Here is a 14,926-nt window from a genome sequence, read left to right as displayed (position 1 = left end):
ACTATTCCTTACATTTCTCTCCCGTCTACTTTAATCGTTATATAATTATCAAAAAAAATCCTTATTTTCATGTGACCCTCATTTTCGTCCTATTTCTCTCGTCAACATTCTCTTCTTCATCTTTTACAGCAACAACATAATTGTAATCAAATGCGTAATATCTCATTTATTATCGACCTCTTCTATCACGCCATGCTCCTGCACACCGTAGGCAACTACTGCCTCTAGTAAGCCTAGCTCGCGACCACATGCCCGTACTACAAACCCTCCAACAAATTCGATAAGTGGTAGACGCACACGCCTGTATGCATGGTTTGCGAAAGCCACTTAGGACTTGTGCTGAGGGGCTGTTCGCAGGTTTATGATCACACACTGGTGTAAATTAGGCGAAATTAGACACTAATTTTATGCGTTAGAAAGACGTGCTGAGTACAGGTATAAACTATAGGTTTGAGATTCACTAGGCACCTGTCAATATAGAAAATGTGATTTTCCTGGTGATGATAATGTTTGGTGATGTCGATAATTTGATGATTAGTTGATGGTGTCGACAAATTTTGATAACAAAGTGATAAACTCATCACAATAAAATGATGATGAAGTAACAATGTGTTGAGACAGGTGAAGACGTTGCTAATGTTGTAATGATTCGAGCGCGCGGCGTCCATTTGATGATGATGATGATGATGAAAGAACTATTATACTAGTATTGCTAATGAGGATGATAATGACAGTGACGTCACAATTAAAAACTATGATTATTTTATATACTAAACTATTTTTAATTTAAATACTAATTTGCATAATTAAAATAGCGTATACATAGTGAGTGCCAGTTTGGTATACACTTGGACGCAATGCAACAACGTAGGCGAAACGAAAGTGAGTTGACCAATCACAAGCGACAGTGACGATCCACCGTATTGTCATTGGTCAAAATACTTGTTGCGCGTGTGCGTGCTTGCGTTGCGTACCGGAAACCAAGCTTTAGAACCCTATGCTAATGCAATCTATACTATAAAAATAAAGCACAGGACTGAAATGTTCTATAAATAAAACATTTGTATAAATACATACAATATATCATAATACTGTACGGGGCAATCGGATTAATGAGCCTAAATGATGATTAAGTAATCTTTTACTCAGAATCTACTTGTACGCCGAACCATTAACCTTCTTCGCCGAAACATAAAGCGAATATAAATCAACTCTCTTAATGTGAAATTCCATAATATTGCATGAAAAATGTATTTACCATCCTTCAATATAATGGCATATTATGCGTTTAATTTAACGGATTGGGTTGACTCGTATGGTACCAAATAAATTCCCATTGATTTTTAATGACGCTTTGCTATAAGATTCTATATTGTTTTGCACTTTTTGAACTCCATAAACCACATAAAGGCAACGCTGTGAGAATCGGATGCTTTTATTTACTTTATACACCAAATCTTATATTAGATCACATTTATGACACATTCGGCACACCATAGATACCCACGCGGGAAGGAATTCGAATGTGAATATAGGATGTTTTAATTAATAGATCACATTTATTGCAGATTCGGCACACCATAGATGAGAGCATGCAAATGGCGGATTCCAGTACAAGATCCTGAATTGGAAGTAGACTAGATTTCCAAAATGAGTTTAATAATATTAATATGAAACAAACTGATGTTGCACACACGTATCAGAGCCATAAAGTCTCTTTTATGTGTGAATAAATGTGTTTCGGCTCCTGCTGCCGATATTAGTGCAGCGGTTGTACAAGAGCACGTCTGTGCATTCTAGTTACGATTTGAAAATATTAATATATTCAATACATGTGTGTATGATGATTAGATATAGAAGAACAATAGGCCTATTTATACACCTAAATAATATTGATTTAGAGTGTTGTGTTCGACCCTCTAGTTGTAATACAATAACTCTATAGACCTACAAACGCGTGTTGAGCACAACAACAGGAACAATTACACACCCATACACATTTGGTCCTGGTATACACGGGATTTCTTTAGAAATTCTAGTATAAAAAGCGTAGTAACGATGGCATTGCCTTCCTGTATATAGTATATATCACCAGCGCGTACTAAACTTGATACAAGAAATAGCGCCTTTAACAGACACACAACATACCCTCTTAGCAATTGGATGTTGCTAAACTTATTACAGTGTGCAAAAAGACAGCCCATCGATTATCAATATACAACTAATTGCGCCAGACGAAGAAAATATCGATACAAAACACATTCAGCATATTGATTGAATGGATTCAGAAAGTTGCGATTGGTATCTTTGTGTAATGAAGAGAGAATATATTCACCTTTGTGACCGTCAATTTCAATCTTCAAGCTCATTAAATCAGTAATTTACAGTAATGTTGTAAATAAAGGTGTTTACATATTTGTATATAATGTGTCTTGTGTTGGTATTGCGTCACAAATATTTATGAAACAAGTTGAAATAGTTGGGTGAAAATGAACAGTGAGGCCTAAAGCTCTATCACACTATCAAACTTTATGTGAACAAAAATGTGATATGCCCATATATGGACATGATGATGTCATATCACTACCATATTTGGGCACATCACACTTTTTTGTCAAACTAGTTTGATAGTGTAGACAGAGCTAAATAAAGCTGAATGAACACTTGAAACAAGGTTGTATGTCAACAGAGAAAATTATATAATTAATTAAATCAAGCTAAATAATGATAAATGCTTGTGTTTGTCATTTGTCACTTTAAAATATTTTGAAAAGGCGTTAGTAAACCATTTTAACACGTTGTAACAAGATTACATTTATTATTATATGTTATAAATGATCTTGAAATTGGTGCAAGGGAGTCAGGGTGAGAGTCTGTTTGATTCTGTAAAGACCTAGTGATTACAATAAAATAAGCTATGAACCATGGTGTACTATCTGACCGCAACCTTTAATGATGACCCATATCAATAATCCTAGCCATGCAGAAAAATCAAACTAAACCATCGATTTGCCGGTGTATATGGTCCTAGAACAAAGCAAGTCCACAGGCCTACACATAATATTGTTGTAAGGACATGCCACAGACCTACACATATATTTGTAATGCTATGACGTATGGCTAATAAGCGAAGACCAGTACTATATTCCTAGGACCACTAACTAAGATGGAATGTATCGACAAGACAGTGTTAAGACACTGAACTGAAACACGCTGCTAATGAAAATAAGTCCGCCGATGAAAACATTTGACAGTTGGACTACAGAAGCAATGTACAATTTGTGAATATGAATTGCTTTACTGATTAATATACAGGTCATGAAATAGAGTAAGGAATTATAATGTCGACGTACTTTATATTAGACCACACAAAAATATTCAATGTAAACAGAACAATATAATCCTATTTTCAATCCAATTTTGTATCAAGTATGGAAATTTCGAACATAACATAAATTTAAAATTACGAGTGAGTTGCTTTATCTTATACATTTACTAATGAACCATCTGGTTTCTATGGTTCGTCTTAAGCTCTGTCTACACTATCAAACTAGTTTGACAAAAAAAAGTGTGATGTGCCTAAATATGGTAGTGATATGACATCATCATGTCCATATATTTGCACATCACATTTTTGTCACATAACGTTTGATAGTGTAGACAGAACTTAAGGAAACGGATAATATTTAAAGTGTGATAGGACAATAATTGGCTTTTAAAGCTCTGTCTACACTATCAAACTTTATGTGACAAAAAATGTGATGTGCCAATATATGGACTATGTCATATCACTACCATATTTGTGCATGTCACTACCATATTTGGGAACATCGCACTGTTTGTCAAACTAGTTTGATAGTGTAGACAGAGCTTTAAGAACTGACGATACAACGATTTGAACCAGGCACTATTTCACGATAAAAACAAGTATGTTAAGCTTGGTTAACATACTTAGAACGCAACGCAAGGATGTATACGCAACGAAAGTGAGTTGACCAATCACAAGCGATGGATTATTCGAACTGTCGCTTATCATTGGTCAACACGCTTGCGTTGCGTTTACGTCCTTGCGTTGCGTCCTAGTGGAAACCAAGCTTTACAAACCACAACGTGACGTGCTATCAATCAAGCATGCTAACGGTTAGCTGATAATTAATAAACATCGATTTGACAAGAACGTAACGTATCTATACACACAATTGTATTTATATTTATAAATGAATTCATTTAATTTTGACAATGTTTGAACAAGTTAAATATTGACATTATCCATTCGTTTATTTCTAGCGCTGCATTGTGTTTGTCATTACATTAGTAAACATTAAACAAATTGAAACTAAAAACTGATATTTAATGTTCTTTCATGTTGTCAGTTACACACCTGAATTAACCAAGGTATTGACAAAACGCTAAATGCGTCATGATTTAATTAAATAAACGCAAATTCATGACAAACTGCAAATTTCGCGTGCTTTAACTTTCGCGTGCTTTAACTTTCGCGTGCTTTAACTTTCGCGTGCTTTAACTTTCGCGTGCTTTTCGATAAATTACTTTGCACACACGCAAGAAATACCCATTTCCAGTGACATATCTCTACATACGAAACTGGCTTTATAATACACATAAATGTATTTAATAATTAATCTCTAAACAATTCAAAATCAAGTTTGAGAGAAGTTTTGACAACCACCATAGACGAACCTATAAGATCGTAAGCCCCGAAAATACACCATAACTAATTTCATTTTAAATCCTATGTGCAGAACACGGGATAGTAGCACGTCGTTAGATCACCTATGCTGTTTTCTGTTTTAGTACTTTTTCTATCTTAGCCCCTAAAGCCAAAAAGCAACACTGAATACATGAGTTATACGGATTATCATAATCATTCCAAAATGGTGGCCACCTAAAACAGGGTTTATCATCATAGTGTTGTACCGAAACTAAACACGACAGAAAACTAATATAGTTGGGGGTTTTTTTTTCAAGCAAAATGTGTGTAATTACCGATAAACTGTGTATAATTGTCCTAATTATATTATAACACTAATAGAACTGAACGTTAGTGTATAGACCTCGACATACAAATTCTATGCAACAAATTCATATACATACTCGTTCAGCGTATGCTGTCAAAAACACGTACCTTTGCGATAGATTCATCGATACATATTATGCGCATGCGTTGATTCCGACAACATTAACAATAGTGTTCTGATCCGATTAACAGACGACAATTACATTTGTTAAATCGTGTTTGGTACAAAATTTCATTTCCTCTTTGTGGCGGTGATTATGCGATGAAAAAAAGACAGATATGTTTGAGTGGGGGTTTTTAGCTGATAAGATTGTAAATTATGACTGTGACAACCCCTTCTGGGCAATTCATTAATAGACAACACAAATGGGACGAGAAATAATCACAATTACGGCGTCCAACTTGATTTCAGACGAATAAATATGATGTTATACGCTTACCTTCATTAATTTTATTATTGCAGTATTTTTGTTGTTGTAGGTGGTTCGTGTTTGCTCAAACTAATATTATTTTTTTTTAATATTTATAATTAATAATTTATAATAAACAAGGCTTTCTACCAATATTGTAAAATTAAGTGCTAAACTTAACCCAAAGCCACGCCCTTCCCCCACCCCTTATGGATCCGCAAGCGTATCCTTAATGCTTAGTCCCTTTAGACGTAAGCACAACAGAAGTAACAAACAATGGATTATCCGAATTGTCGTTTGTGATTGGTCAATTTTTTTGCGTTGCGCTTACGCCCTTGCATTGCGTCCAACACAAATGGGAAGCTACCTCAAGTGATGGCGCGCAAGTCAAGATTTGAATTTATGAATATAGTTAGTTTTTATAGTCGGTTTTATTAATATTACGTAATCGGCGTGACAGGATTTGAACACAGATTTCTGGATTTTAAAGTCTACCAAAATAAATTCAATCATAATTCAGGAGAAAAGCCTTGAAGCGATAGAAACACGCTACGTGCTCATACATCGATATTATTGCATTTTATATTCATTTTTTCAATTTCCTAAAAGTTATATTATGGGTCATTTAGACGTTAATCATGTTTTAATAATGATATTTTGTAACAGCAAGGACTAAATTTATAGCAGTGCTGACGATTATCGATGTATCATGTCATAAGTATACTCGAAGGATGGAGGATGTTGAAATTGTAGTAGAACCCACATTAAGGGGACACCTTCAGGATTCAACAAATTGTCCCTTAAGCGTGGTTCCCACTAGAACGCAACGCAGCGACGTATTGACGCAAAGTGCTGTATTGCGTTATCACAAGCGGGAACCGACAACGCAATAGTGCTGCAAACATCGTAGGTTTGATTTTACGCAGGCGGGGGCAAACGCAATGATTGGAAGGGCATTTTCTAACGTTACATAGATTGCGTTACATTGCGTCGCTAGTGGGAACCAAGCTTTAAATATGCGTTAGCCGTAATGTTTTCAAATATATAATCATCCATAGGGGCATTCCAAATGAGGGGTTTACTGTGAGTTAATTTAAGATGATTTTACATCTTACATGATCCTATATTCGCTAAATAATCGACTCAATTATTGTCAAAACTTGATTGATTAAAACACTAGGATTGGTGCCAATGTTATACTGTCTTGATAAGTATAATGTAATATAAGCATGTCGTAACATACTTACAGATACTTAATTAACAATGTTCAACTTTAGTATAGTTTATAACTATACAGACATACAAGAACTTGTCAACATTAGGTAAGTCTAGCTTTGAGAACATACGGTACATATTTCGTTATAGCATGTACAGCAGCACTTGTCGAGTTGTGATTGACGCAAATGCATTTAATTAATGTTCCACTTAATCGGAAGCAGTAATGTCAATCTTCACATTTAGTTGGGTCGCGCTCGGAGACGCGCAATATTTTAAACACGCGTATATTTTTCAACCAGTGTTTACACAAACGTCTAGAGAAAACCCTTACTTGCAGATTATCAAACTCTCTGGAGTGTTATGACAGTGTAACACGGTAAGGTTCGAAACCACTTAGCTGCTACATTTCATACTTAATGCTTAGAACGATATCATTATTGCCAAAATGACAATCAATTAATTGCTTTGGGTAGCCTCATCACTTGTATCTTATATAACTTTATTACAATTTATTCTATGGAGACAGATGACATTTTATAACCTCACTCACTGGGTGAATCTGATGATAATTTTAGAAGTTAGACGCAAGGACGTAGACGCAACGCAAGCGAGTTGGCCAATCACACGCGACTGTTCGAATAATCTATCGCTTGTGATTGGTCAAATCACATTGCGTTGCGTTACGCCATTGGGTTGTGTCCTAGTGGGAACCAAGCTTTAGTGAGTTCTGCTGCGACGCGCCACACGCACCTGTCGAGTCAGAAAGTCATTTCGTGCACGGTCAGAACCATGGGCAAGCGCAGAATGACTCAATATCTGCGTAATCGCGTAGCGCGACGAGAAAAATCGCCTAAATTTTTTATATATTTATTGTGGTATGATAAAGGGCCTGAATAGATAATATTAACTTCGTGTACATCCATGACGTACTTCAAGGAACTCCAATTTATCGACGCTGATATCAAGATTGATATTTTTAGATAACGTTCATAATTCTGTATGATCGTCTTCGCTTAGAGCTACGCCAATGTTAATACTACATTGTATGCTTCATTCATTAAAATGAGTATTAATATAGTTTTCTCCTAATTCTAACGTCGATAGAGAGCAATGTACTGTTCACGGCTAAGTGGCTTTACGAGTACGGACATTTAGAAAGCAAATAAAGTGAAATCCTTTGGGCGCGAGGACTTATTATGACATTCTGTGAGATGGATGCCAAACCTACGAATTATCGTATGAAAATGAAATTCAAATATCACTATATGTTACAGGTGCAGTTAATTTACGGATTCAAAATATACTGAAGTGTATGTATTTTAAGCTCTGTCTACACATACAGATTTTATAGTGATATATTCACTATAATATCTCTGTTTATGTGACAAACAAAATGTGATGTGCCCATATATGGACATCATGATGTCATATCACTACCATATTTGGGAATATCACTACCATATTTGGGCACATCACACATATAGTTTGATAGTGTAGACAGAGCTTTAAAAAAATAGTACTGTTATTCCGAACAAAAACTGGTACTTATTGTAAGTTTTAACATTTTATGAAAATTGGTTTCTGTCTGACAAACGCTAACAATTATTAAAAGAGAATAAGAGTCTGTTTTCTTATGAATCTAAGCAAGGTTGAAACACCTCACGAGTTTATTCATAAATCTTCTGCTATTTTTTTATATTTAATATTTCTCGGTAACATCGTAGAGAAGCACATTAAAAACTAGATACGCGTGTGAAAAGCCTTTATCCTTCTAGGCGAATGTTTTTACGAGACGTGATCCTAATCCTCGTGTAAAAGTAATTTTGAAAGAAGCAGTAACAAGTGAACAATAAAAGCTAAAAGTATTACAGTATTTTCATTTATTTAATAGAATTCACGAGTTCTATTATATTTTAGTAATAAAACCTTGTAAGATTTAGCGTTTGAATTTAAGGTGTTATGACTCGCGAGATAGCGAGATTTAGGATAAGATTGAAAAGGTCTTAATGTAAGAATGAAAACTAAATTATAAATAACTTACTAAATTACGTACTAAGTTCTTTAAATTAGGTTTCAGTCAACTGTTAAGCATTACAGATCAATAACAAAGACATAGTATGAAATATGTTACAATTGTATCGATGTATATGTTTGGGATAGTTGTAGTTTAATTTGGTTGGGTCTTTACCGATATAACAAGTCTGGTCTGAAACTCTGTCTACACTATCAAACTTTATGTGACAAAAAATGTAATATCCCCATATATAGACATGATGATGTCATATCACTACCATATTTGGGTATATCACTACCATATCTGGGTATATCACTACCATATGTGGGTACATCAAACTAGTTTGACAGTGTAGACAGAGCTGTATTGCAACGCAATGACGTAAACGTAACGCAAGTAATTTGACCAATCACAAGCGATGGATTACTAAAACTGTCGCCTGTCATTGGTCAACTCGCTTGCGTTGAGCTTACGTCTTTGCGTTGCGTCCTATTGGGAATCAAGTTTAAATTTTGTTCAGAGAGAAACTGTGTCCGTAAATATTTAATACGATGGCACATCATGTCACTGTTTTGCCATCGAGCAAATGGAGAATGTTTTCGCTTAGGGCTATAAAAATCCAGATCCTGTCAAAAGGCTTCTACTAGAAATGTTAAAATGATGGCTGCCATGTTTCCAATACACGCTTGGTATATAAATTCAATTTCGTTAATGAACACAACTCAATGTTAGAATCACCACACACGGCTATCCGTGTTCGAATGTTATATATCATAGCATTTTTCTCATGACGCTCGTTCTGTAATATTATCAAGTACATTCTATTAAGAGAAGCAATTATTCAATAAAACTGGCATTAATCGATGGGTTTGAATTTCGAGCATTTAAAAATTACCGCCAACGCACCGCCGCGTAATGTTTTATATAAGCGTTTACGAATAATGACTTAACGAGGTATTTCAGGGAATTGATTATAAGTACGGTAATATGTACACCATTGTCTGTCATAATCTTAATAGTGTTATTAGATGCTAATACATGTTATTAAAATGTTATCATTAATAGTTAAAAAAAGTGAAATAAAACACAGTAATATTAAGCTTTGTCTACACTATCAAACCATGATCAAACTTTATATGGCAAAAAAGGGTGATGTGCCCAAATATGGTAGTGATATGACATCATCGTTTCCATATATGGCCACATCACATTTATTTGTCACATAAAGTTTAACAGAGCTTTATAAGTAACGTACAAGATTTTGGCGCTTAAAATAGACAAAAGTGAAATAAAACACAGTAATATTAATGATATAAGTAACACACAAGGTGTTGGCGCTTAAAACCAATATCAGACAATCACTGAACAATTCTCAACCTCTCGTGGAGTATCATTTTTTCCAGGATTCAACAACACATGAGATCCAATCCAACTGCAATAGACCAACCTATCTTAGACAATTAGAACAATCGTACCGTGCATGCACAATACTATTACTAGAAATGGTGATTGTACGCTGCACTCAGTGACTAAATAGGTATAAATGATCACAAAGACTTACTGTTTTTCTTATTAATTCAACCGATGGTATCTATACATGTAAACGTACTAATTCAAAAATAGCCATCATACCTACACACTACACTCTGAAACAGCTGCTGTTAATAAATATCTATTTTGATTAAGGCATTTTATATCGATAATAACTCAATATATCAAATTATGTAGAAAACATTCATTTTACGTACGCATGTTGGTGCACTCGTATATTGTTGTCCGAAAGTATGTTATTTCCAACACACTACTGTAGTTCAATCCTTCCTAAAGGTATCTCCCCACCCAACAACAACAACAATAACTACTACACCAATAACAACAACTACACCAACAACAACAATAACTCCACCAACAACAACAATACCAACAACATCAACGACAACACCAACAACAACAATACCAACAACAACAACAACACCACCAACAACAATACCAACAACATCAACGACAACACCAACAACAACAATACCAACACCAACAAAAACAATACCAACAACAACAACAATACCAACAACCACAACAATACCAACAACAACTTCACCAACAACAACACAAACAACAACACAAACACCAACAACAACACCAACAACATCACCACCAACAACAACACCAACAAAAACACCACCAACAACAACACCAACAACAACATCACCACCACCAACAATAATAACAACACCAACAACACCACCACCAGCAACAACAACATCACCAACAACAACAACACAAACAACAACAACAATACCAACAACATCACCAACAACACCAACAACAACTACACCAACAATAACAATACCAACACCAACACCACAAACAACCACTTTGGTGCATAATAACTGTATTCAAAGTAGGAGTAGACACGTGTAATGCCTTCGTTCTCATGTTCTATCAAAGCAAAGCATCCATATTCCAAATATGAATTATGATTGCAATAACGGATGATCCTCAGAATGAGAATGATAATGATGAATGATTATAATAGTATAATGATGGATGATTATAATAGATGGTTATCATGATCATGATTATGAATGATGATTATAATCATGATTATGAATGATGATTATAATCATGATTATGAATGATGATTATGATAAGCATGATTATGATGATGATGATTATGATAAGCATAATTATGAAGATGATGATTATGATAAGCATGATTATGAAGATGATTATGATAATCATGATTATGAATAATGATTATGATAAGCATGATTATGAATGATGATTATGATAAGCATGATTATAAATGATGATGATTATGAATCATGATTATGATAAGCATGATTATGAATGATGATTATGATAAGCATGATTATGAATGATGATTATGATAAGCATGATTATGAATGATGATTATGATAAGCATGATTATGAATGATGATTATGATAATCATGATTATGAATGCTAATTATGATAATCATGATTATGAATGATTATGATAAGCATGATTATGATAATCATGATTATGAATGCTAATTATGATAATCATGATTATGAATAATTATTATAATCATGATGGTAGTTGAATAAATGAATTGTAATTATTACTATAATATTGTAACGATATAATGATGACGATTATGGTAAAGTGATGGAAATGACAGATGTCAGCGTTCATAAACTCGTTTTCACGTCAAACAGTGAAAATTAGCAACAATGACAGTAATTATTAAATCGTAAAACTGTCAGAATCTGACGTGATCCATCATTACTGACGACAAGACCAGTTCATTTTTAATAGCACAAACTTATCTTAATTATGTCCATTTGAATAGACGACACGTATTAACCATTGGCTTAACCATGTCACAAGCTAGGTGTTCTAATATCCTTATAATTACCGATAAAATATATACATAATCTAAATAATAAACTGTCCAGCCATGGAGGTTTATACATCCATGGTACAACTGATCTCGCAAAGGCTAACCAGAAAATAAATCGAACCGTTTCAACAACAACATTCCAAATTCGATTTTTGAATACCAGATTTTTGCGTCAAGAACGTACAACATAATACAAACATGCATAATGTAGTCAATTATTACATTTTACAACATTCAATATGTTAATAATCCATTTAACAACTTAACACCTATTCATACCAATGTAACTTAATATTCTCTTAATGAAGGAACAAGGGCTTGATTTCTCTTATCGCGTTTGTAGTAAAAATGATTATGTTAGAAATATATCTCAATATGTGAATAAGTATTTCGATTGGATACATGGACACGAATATAGAAAATCATTTACAGTCCTATGATACAGTATCCAGTACAGCGACTACGAATATAATCATTTATATTATATTTATTTTAATTTAATTTTTATTGTTACATGTTTATGTCTTGTCATGATGTATTTCTGTGAGGGTCCCTAATGATCAGCTTCGGCTGGATGGACCACCCTCGTAAAATATTGTTGAAATAAAAATTCAAAAAATAAATTTACAGTATATCAGATACCGTATAATACAGTACAGTACGGTATTACAGCGACCACGATTATAAATAATTTACAATATATCAGATACAGTATCCAGAACAGTACGGAATTACAGTGACCACGATTATAAAATCATTTACAGTATATCAGATACAGTATAGTACAGTACGGTACGGTATATTACAGCGACCACGATTATAAAATCATTTAGAGTATATCAGATACAGTATAATACAGTACAAGCCTGAATTTCAGCGACCACGAGTATAAAATCATTTAGGCCTAGTACTTCTATATCAGATACAGTACAGCACGGTATATTACGGCGACCACGATTATATAAAATCAGATACTGTGTGTAGTCTCCGCCGACACAAACGGTATTTAGTCGGATGCTTAAGATAACACAATTCAACTTAACCACTACTCTAATCAATTAAATCGTGTTTGTTTAAAGAATGCGTTCACACGAGATGAAATCGGTCATCCGAGTTATTATAAGGTATCTCCGATAAAACATCTTATCTTATGAAATAAGCATGGACTTAAGTATGCACTTTAGATTCAATGTATACATATTAATGCAAATAAAAGCTAATGTGTTTTAATAATATAAAAAATAATTTATAACAATAAATAGTGAAATAAAGGAAAGACAGAAATCTGCGAAATGTAAGTGAACACGAATTTCCAAATGATCAAACTCAAACTAATTCATGTAACGTATAAGCCCACAATATTGGTATGATCAGGGAAGAGAGAGAGAAATAATGTAAAGCTCTGTTTACACTATCAAACTTTATGTGACAAAAAAATGTGATGTGCCCATATATTGACATGATAATTTCATATCATTACCATATATTTGGGCACATCACACTTTTTTTTGTCAAACTAATTTGATAGTGTAGACAGAGATTTAATGACAATTTGCAATTCTTTTATTTCGGAATTCATACATCCATAAAAGATAATACAAACAAAAGATCACTAATTATAACAACCAAACTGTATCATTTCTACCTCAATAAACATAACATATGCAGATCTTATGCATGTATTTTCAAATAGCTATTAATTGAAATGTTGCCCTAATGGATGACTACAAACATAACGTTAGTGAGAGGTATCATATACTTGTACATAAGCTATTGACCAAGTGAAACGTCATCTATGAAAATAGTTATTTTAACAATTAATAGCTATTCGAAAATACATGTTTATTGAGGTATAAATGATAAATAAATATTTGTTTTGTTCTAAAGGGTCTTACGACTACACAGACAATTACTTGTCTCTGTAAAATCCCTGTAATGTAAATATGTATATTGCTGAATAAATGTGAACTGAATTGAACAAGTTATTTTTTAAATAGAACATTAATAGCATGTGCTTCGCTACCATTTTAAAGATTAAAATCCTAAAACAAGTATACTGATACTTGACATGATGTAGTACTATGATACATCATTGTTTAACTATAGACAACCTTGGTGTAAGTACCATTTGACAGCCTCCCCTCCCTGTTATACACGCTCTTCATTGTGTAATTGCACGTCAAGTGTTATTAATGGACAGTGAAATTAAAAAGGACAATTTCTATATAATTATGATGAGAAGTCTGTCGCCTGGATTTTAATTTTGGATAGAATATCTTTTTTTCACCACGAAAATAATAATATAGCGTGTGCTGTTATGACATGCACGTCACGCATCCATAAGTACCGTACGAATATACTTGTATCCGTGTACATTAGTCGCGCAATACGTGTATCCAGTATACGCTACCTATCGAGCTAACCGTGTACCCAATAGGCTAACCGTGTACCCAGTACGCTAACCGTGTACCCAGTACGGTACGCTAACCGTGTACCATACGCTATTCGTGTACCCTACGCTATCGTGTACCCAGTACGGAACGCTAACCGTTTAACAGTACGCGCTCTCTAACCCACAGCGCTATCCGTGTACAAATCAATGAAATGATGCATTACAACTAACATAAACATAACGAATGTATGGTATACAATATTTACGATTAATGCTAATTATGGCCATGTAGCAATAACTAAAACGAATTGTGACCAAAAAAACGAGATATGAAGATAATTATTTGTATTGAAGATGAGAATATTAGTGATGCTGTTTGTCAATTCATGGTAAAGAAATAGTACTAGTACTCATTTAAAGCAGGAATGTAATTGATAATACCAGGAATAAAAATAATAATACCACAG

General features: G+C 33.9%; 2 protein-coding genes across 8 annotated transcripts in view; both read right to left on the bottom strand.

The window, feature by feature from the left end:
* Positions 1–14,926, bottom strand: part of LOC144835715 (copper-transporting ATPase 2-like) — a 142,685-nt gene that overhangs the window by 86,506 nt on the left and 41,253 nt on the right. The window lies entirely within an intron of this gene.
* The window catches only part of LOC144835722 (glutamate receptor ionotropic, delta-1-like), a 70,556-nt gene that overhangs the window by 46,912 nt on the left and 8,718 nt on the right, over positions 1–14,926 (bottom strand). The gene's annotated exons all lie outside the window — the stretch shown is intronic.

Source organism: Antedon bifida, chromosome 2 (assembly GCF_963402885.1).
Source record: "Antedon bifida chromosome 2, ecAntBifi1.1, whole genome shotgun sequence".
NCBI lineage: Eukaryota > Metazoa > Echinodermata > Crinoidea > Comatulida > Antedonidae > Antedon > Antedon bifida.
Note: the sequence above shows the minus strand (reverse complement) of the source record. Positions and strands in the feature narration are given on the sequence as shown.